This window comes from Leptinotarsa decemlineata, unplaced genomic scaffold (genome assembly GCF_025532065.1).
Source record: "Leptinotarsa decemlineata unplaced genomic scaffold, Ldec_3_MD MMD2_tig00078360_RagTag_RagTag, whole genome shotgun sequence".
NCBI classification, from domain to species: Eukaryota; Metazoa; Arthropoda; class Insecta; order Coleoptera; family Chrysomelidae; genus Leptinotarsa; species Leptinotarsa decemlineata.
Window position 1 is genome coordinate 2135766 of NW_027412727.1, and position 6000 is coordinate 2141765.

Below are 6000 nucleotides of genomic sequence, written 5' to 3' on the forward strand. Positions count from 1 at the left end.
TCATCTTGAAGGCTAGGTCTTCTTCTTGGGAACATACTTGTAAAGCGCTTAAAAGGCCTGAAGGGTCTTGGAGGCGGTGGTGGGTTGTTGACATCTGCAATTGCTAGGCTGCTGCGACGTCTTCTTCTGCATTTACAAAAGGTGTACAGAATTATTAGCACAATGTTTGTTTGAAGGTGATTGACAATGTTTCGTGATGAGTTTCACTAGTTCGGACTTCCATTGTCTACTATATAAAATGATTTGAAATCCCTGAAACAAGTAAAAGAGAATAATTAAAAAAAGAATAGTTGAAAATAACAATTATATTAAGCAACAATAAACCTGAAATGAAATGATAGTGAAATAACCTACAAGTAAAATTACAATAATTGAATAAATAAAAATTAAAGGAATGAAAAAAGAAAATAATAAAAATAAAAAAGTGTAGAGATTCCAAGTCACGTTAGTTCACGACGTTTCGATTGTTGGTATCTACAATCATCTTCGGGTGATGACTGGACTGATTCCTCCGAGAGATGACTATTTTATAGGTCGTTGAAATACTTTCACTTTCTCTACTTTCCATTTTCCGCTTCACTGATTCCGTGAGAGTTGACCGTTTTGGCGGGAGTTGGTCATTTTTCGTTTGATGATGGGTTTCCATATGTTTCGTATATCTACGCTGGCCTGGCTGAATACGTTGTTAGACAACATGTATGCGGCTTCCTTGAATTTTCTTCTGAACCAATGTTCCTCTCTGTGCAAGATCTCAGCTTGGGACCACTCGATGTTGTGTTGATGGGTCCAAACATGGTCTGCTATTCCTGATTTGCTGGTTTCTCCTAGCTGTGTGTGCTTCTTGTGCTCGGCAATGCGAACATTCAACGGCCTCTTAGTTTCACCAATATAGGATTTTCCGCACTTACAGGGTATCCGGTAAATGCAATTCTTGGAATCGCAGTCCGCGTTTGGGGGCCTGGTTTTCGTGAGGCTGCTACGGATAGTGTTACCGGATCTGAAACAGGTTCTAATGTTGTACTTGGAACCAATTCTTCTTATCTTCTCCGATAATCCTCTGATGTAGGGAAGTGCAAGCACTATTTGTGACGGCTTCTCTTCCTTGCGAGGCTCCTGCTGTCTTTTAGCCAAAGTCTTTTCTACCATCGCTTTGGAGTATCCATTCCGCTGAAGATCATTTTTGATGATGTCTAGTTCCTTGTCCAGACCTTCCTTTGTATTACAGAGCCCAAAAGCACGGTCTAATAGAGTCTTGATGATTCCTCTTTTTGTCGATTGATGGTGGTTGGATTCGTGGTTCAGATACTGTCCCGTATGAGTGGGTTTTCGGTATACAGATGTTTCCCACTTAGTGTCGGTCCTCTTCACCAAAACGTCTAAGAATGGCAATTCATTGCGGATTTCCTTCTCCATTGTGAAAGTGATGGAAGGTCTCACGCTGTTGATGTGTTTCAGAAAGGCGTCTAGTTCAGTATTCCCATGGTTCCATATTATGAAGGTGTCGTCAACATATCTCAACCAGACTCGAGGTTTCTTGTGGGCTTCTTCAATGGCCAGAGTTTCAAACCACTCCATATATATGTTGGCTATGACTGGTGAAAGTGGCGATCCCATTGGCAGTCCCTCATCTTGTGTGAAGAATTCGTCCTTCAATTGGAAATAACAGTTTCGTACACAGCATCTTAGTAATTCCATAATTACTTCTATAGGTAGATTCGTTCTTTCTTTCAGGTTCCCGTCTTCGGATAGCTTTCTCTGTATGATTTGGAGTGCTTCTTCGACCGGAACGTTAGTGTAAAGGCTTTCCACGTCGAAACTAATTAGTTGATCTTCCTGTGTGACTTCAATTGACCCTAGTAGTTCGACAAAATGCCTTGAATTCTTCACAAAAGACGATGGTTTTCCTTGTAATGGTTGTATTAATGGAAGTAAAAATCTAGACAAGTTTTGAGTAGCCGAATCTCTGGAGCTGATGATCGGTCTAAGTGGAACGTCCTTCTTGTGGATTTTGGGTAGACCATACAAGTGAGGGGGCTTACTGTGGTGTGGTGTTAGCCACGATCTTTCCTTGTCTGAAAAATAGACTTGGTGTTTTTTCAAAATCTGGTACAACTTCCTTTCGATTGATGCAGTAGGGTCCCGTACGATCTTTGTGTATCGTCCCTTCTGTAGAACCTCTTCGATCTTATGTTCGTAGAGAACGGTATCCATTACCACAGTAGCGTTTCCTTTATCTGCAGGTAGGATCTTGATGGTGTTGTCTCTACGTAGGCCGTTCAGAGATCTACGTTCTTCCTTGCTGATGTTAGATGTTGGAACTGGTTCTCGATCCAACTGTTCTCTAATTTTCCATCTGAACTCTTCTGCCTCGGTCTGGTCAATGAGGGAACTGGTGGATTCCACTGCAGTAATTATCTCCAAAGTGGGCACAGATGTTGGCGTAATGGCAAAATTCAGGCCTTTCCTCAACAAGGATTCCTCTATTCCCGTGAGCGGGCGGGAACTCATGTTGATGACGTTGGTGGCTTCATAGTTGTCCTGTTTTCGGTCTGTATTTGGGCATTGTTTCCTCACTAACTTCCCCCACTTTCTGTTGTGGGTATTCTCCATGTCTTGGCGGATCTTCAAGCACGTGCTTTCAATCTTGGCAAAGATTGGTCCATGATCGTCTTCCAATGTCTCTCTTCTTATTTCTTCGAATCGTTCTGAAAGGAAGAACGAATCTACCTATAGAAGTAATTATGGAATTACTAAGATGCTGTGTACGAAACTGTTATTTCCAATTGAAGGACGAATTCTTTACACAAGATGAGGGACTGCCAATGGGATCGCCACTTTCACCAGTCATAGCCAACATATATATAGAGTGGTTTGAAACTCTGGCCATTGAAGAAGCCCACAAGAAACCTCGAGTCTGGTTGAGATATGTTGACGAAACCTTCATAATATGGAACCATGGGAATACTGAACTAGACGCCTTTCTGAAACACATCAACAGCGTGAGACCTTCCATCACTTTCACAATGGAGAAGGAAATCCACAATGAATTGCCATTCTTAGACGTTTTGGGGAAGAGGACCGACACTAAGTGGGAAACATCTGTATACCGAAAACCCACTCATACGGGACAGTATCTGAACCACGAATCCAACCACCATCAATCGACAAAAAGAGGAATCATCAAGACTCTATTAGACCGTGCTTTTGGGCTCTGTAATACAAAGGAAGGTCTGGACAAGGAACTAGACATCATCAAAAATGATCTTCAGCGGAATGGATACTCCAAAGCGATGGTAGAAAAGACTTTGGCTAAAAGACAGCAGGAGCCTCGCAAGGAAGAGAAGCCGTCACAACCAGTGCTTGCACTTCCCTACATCAGAGGATTATCGGAGAAGATAAGAAGAATTGGTTCCAAGTACAACATTAGAACCTGTTTCAGATCCGGTAACACTATCCGTAGCAGCCTCACGAAAACCAGGCCCCCAAACGCGGACTGCGATTCCAAGAATTGCATTTACCGGATACCCTGTGAGTGCGGAAAATCCTATATTGGTGAAACTAAGAGGCCGTTGAATGTTCGCATTGCCGAGCACAAGAAGCACACACAACTAGGAGAAACCAGCAAATCAGGAATAGCAGACCATGTTTGGACCCATCAACACAACATCGAGTGGTCCCAAGCTGAGATCTTGCACAGAGAGGAACATTGGTTCAGAAGAAAATTCAAGGAAGCCGCATACATGTTGTCCAACAACGTATTCAGCCAGGCCAGCGTAGATATACGAAACATATGGAAACCCATCATCAAACGAAAAATGACCAACTCCCGCCAAAACGGTCAACTCTCACGGAATCAGTGAAGCGGAAAATGGAAAGTAGAGAAAGTGAAAGTATTTCAACGACCTATAAAATAGTCATCTCTCGGAGGAATCAGTCCAGTCATCACCCGAAGACGATTGTAGATACCAACAATCGAAACGTCGTGAACTAACGTGACTTGGAATCTCTACACTTTTTATTTTTATTATTTTCTTTTTTCATTCCTTTAATTTTTATTTATTCAATTATTGTAATTTTACTTGTAGGTTATTTCACTATCATTTCATTTCAGGTTTATTGTTGCTTAATATAATTGTTATTTTCAACTATTCTTTTTTTAATTATTCTCTTTTACTTGTTTCAGGGATTTCAAATCATTTTATATAGTAGACAATGGAAGGCCGAACTAGTGAAACTTATTAGCACAATAATTAGCGTAATGGTGAAGTATGTAAACCAAGAATTATGTTTGGTTACATATGGTTGATTTATTAAATCATCCAAGGTTTTAGAATATGAATCAAGTTTGTGTTTGGCAATTTCCAAATCATCGACATTCAAATCGTTCAATTTCAATGGCTTCAGTTTTGGAATACTTGATTTGTCCGGTAGGTTATTGCAACATTCGTATGGTATTAAGACTGGATGTGATCCATACGAGATATTTGAATATTTCGAAAATCTGGAATCAGCTTGAATTTTTGTTACTCCAATAAAGGCACTGCATTCCGTTTCAAGGGTTATGAGAGAGTTTTTATTTATTAATTCCGTTTTCACTTTCTTTTCGGGACAGTTTATAGTCACTTGTAAAGGTTCCGAGAGTATCACTAGCCATAGGTTCGTTTCAATTTTGTGCACCTTATAATTCTGACTGAAAAATAAGGAGCTCTGACAGTTGGTTGGAACGTTTTTCATGTACTTGAAAATTTGGGCTTCACAAATTGAGTTTTGGTCAATCGGATATGCGAACATATTGTAACACAGTTTAGTTTGGAATGTCAATGTCTTACACGCACTCATATCCGTGATTGGTATGAACATTAAAGAGTCATCGTCTTTCGCGATATATTGTTGTGAAATTTGCAAAATATGATGTAGCCCTGTTCTATCATCAAATATTGGAATGGGGTACACATGATATAGGGTATAAATTGGAGGTTCAGTCAATGGAATTTTGAGTACAAATATTAGGTTGTGCTCAGTTTGAAAAGCTTCTAGTTCAATTATTTCGAGATATTGAGCTATTTTGTCCAATTTTGGTTGGAGAGGAAGGTTATTTCTTCTTAAATTTTGAGAAATTTCTAGTAGTGCATTTATTAAGTGATCAGGTGTTATGATTGACGAGTGAATAATATTCAATCTTGCAAATGTGATTGAATCCAAGGCGTCATCAACGTTTTCTTGAATAAATAAAAAGCTTTCCATAAATTTTTCACAAATTTCTATAAATTTCAATTTTGCTTCCACTTGTGCTATTCTGTCGTTCAGTTCTGTTATTGACTTTTCTATGACTCGAATGTCTTCATTAAATGTTTTTTCATCAATTTGCAGTTTTCTTATTGTTGTATTGAAATTTTGAATTAAAGAAGTAGTAACGGATATTTGATTTTTTAATAAATTCTCTAATTGATGTTCATCGTTATTTAGCCTGTTTATTGAGTTTGTATAAAATTCGCCATCTGAAGCGTCAAGATTTCCAGTAATTGATTTAAAAATAGATCCAATGCCATTTATGAGACCACGTTTATTTCGTCTAGGGTGTTTTGCATCCATTGCAATTTCACGAAACTTATCTCTCAACGCTTGAGCTAGTTGTAAGATAAGCCCGGTGTGCGTTTTGACTTCAGAGCGAAATGTGCTCATGCTCTGACCGTAAATCGAGGTCATGCTGAATATTGAATCTAGAATCTTAACGTTGTTATCAAAGGCTTCTTTGATTTGGGAAATGTTTTTACTGACGAGTAGCGTCCATTTGTCGTTCGTAAGAAGTAGGGTGCTAATGCCGACTGAACGCCTCCCCCCACCCCTTTTAACCTTGAGACGTCACACGACCTTGAATGACGTCACCTAACCTTGAACGTCGTACACGTAGTATGAGCTTGAATGCGGTGTTTGACCTTGAGTGTGGGGGTTGACCTTGACGTTCGACACTTCGACTACCTTGAGCTTGCTCCATGGCAT